General features: G+C 52.2%; 1 pseudogene; it reads right to left on the bottom strand.

The window, feature by feature from the left end:
- Positions 1-1,289: 1,289 nt before the first annotated feature.
- Positions 1,290-1,387, bottom strand: LOC127572982 (uncharacterized; annotated as a pseudogene).
- Positions 1,388-1,646: the final 259 nt, after the last annotated feature.

Genomic DNA, 1,646 nt, shown 5'->3' with positions numbered 1-1,646 from the left:
CACATTCTCTCCTCCATTTTGCCGCTTCCTCTGCCTCCGTCGTCGGCTTCTGCTGTTGCTTTCATCCTCCGACGAGGAGAGGTTTCTGGTGTCCATCTGTTGCATTACTCTTTTCTTTCCAGTCCGTTTGTTCTCTGTGGCCCGTTGTCTCTTGGGTGGTGTCTTTTGCGCCTTCTTCCTCTTCACCACCTGCCATTTCCTTTCCTGTTCCTCCCCCACTCCCTCTTCCATTGACTCCTCCTCTTGGGGAGGAGGCTGGGAGTTCGTGGATGGGGGTTGGGAGCTCGAGGCTGTCGGGCTGTCTTCACTCCTCCTGGCCTCGGTCTCTTCTGAGGCACCTGTGCTGGTGTGGGGGGGGGGGTGGTGTCGGTGTTCCTTGGGGTGTTGTTGGTGCTGACACCCTCTCTTATTGCCTGTGCATAGGTACAGGCCCGTTTTGGGCAGGCCTTGTAGAGGTGGCCTGCTTCCCCGCACAGGTTGCAACATTTGTTTTCCTGACAGTCCTTTGTATGGTGACCTTCCTGCTTGCAGTTCTTGCAGATGACTGCGCTGCACTGGGCCGCCATGTGTCCGGGTTTGTTGCAGTTGCGACACATCCTGGGTTGTCCCGTGTACACCATGTGTCCACGGTTCCCTCCGATGGCAAACACTGAGGGGGGGGGGGGGGGGGGGGGGTGGATGATGGATCCACTTGGGTTCACTCTCAGCTTGACCTTCACCTGGCGCTTGCTGGTCCAGATCCCAAACAGGTCCTTGATGTCGACAGAACTTCCCGCTCCCTCAACGTAACGAGCCAGGACAGTGAGGACATCCACCACAGGCACATGTGGGTTAAACATGAGCACCGTTGCCACATGTTCCTTCTGGGTGGGGGGGGGGGGGGGTGGTGAAGAGTGGCTGCACCTTCAACGGTGACAGCGGAGCCTCATTCCCCTTCTCCTGAAAGTCCTGCAGCAGCTTCTGCCAACCTGTCGGGTGCTTGAAGGTAACGTCAAAGTATCCGTTACCCGTGAAGTCCTGGAGGCAGTAAATATCCTTTGCCTCAAACTTGCAAGTATCCAGCAAGTCCTTTCTGATGAAGAGGTCCCACGTGAAAGGGTTCCCCTCGCTGAGATCCTTCACCGTCTGTCAGACCGTGTTACGGATCCCTCCTCCCGAGGTGTTCATCGCTGCTGCCATCCCGATGTGGTCGTTTGCTGAACAGAGGTGTTAGACTGATTTCCCAGTCAGCATTAGGATCTTCCTCTGTGTCAGCGGGTTAAGCTCTCATCAAGTGGCCGCTTGATCGCGAAGAGTCCTCGATGTCTTTCCTTCAATGTCGGTGTCTCTCGAGATCCATCATGAATCGATACTACACTTGATCTTAGCCAAAAGGCCGAGAAGTGATGCCTTGGCTATCCCACAGGTGATGAGTAGGTCTCAGGTGGTGGATATCAAGGCTCTGCCTCCAACACTGCCCAGATAACCACTTTTAACAATTACTGAATAATATTTGAGTGGAAACATTTAATATCTGTTCAAGTGGATTTAAATATTTTAAAAAGTGAAATAAAATGTTATAGATTTATCTAACATGTTGAAATGGTAAAACTTAATTAAAACCATTAAAACTTATCTGCATTCACCTTTTCAAACCCCAGGCAAAT

Source organism: Pristis pectinata, chromosome 7, assembly GCF_009764475.1.
Source record: "Pristis pectinata isolate sPriPec2 chromosome 7, sPriPec2.1.pri, whole genome shotgun sequence".
NCBI classification, from domain to species: domain Eukaryota; kingdom Metazoa; phylum Chordata; class Chondrichthyes; order Rhinopristiformes; family Pristidae; genus Pristis; species Pristis pectinata.
Note: the sequence above shows the minus strand (reverse complement) of the source record. Positions and strands in the feature narration are given on the sequence as shown.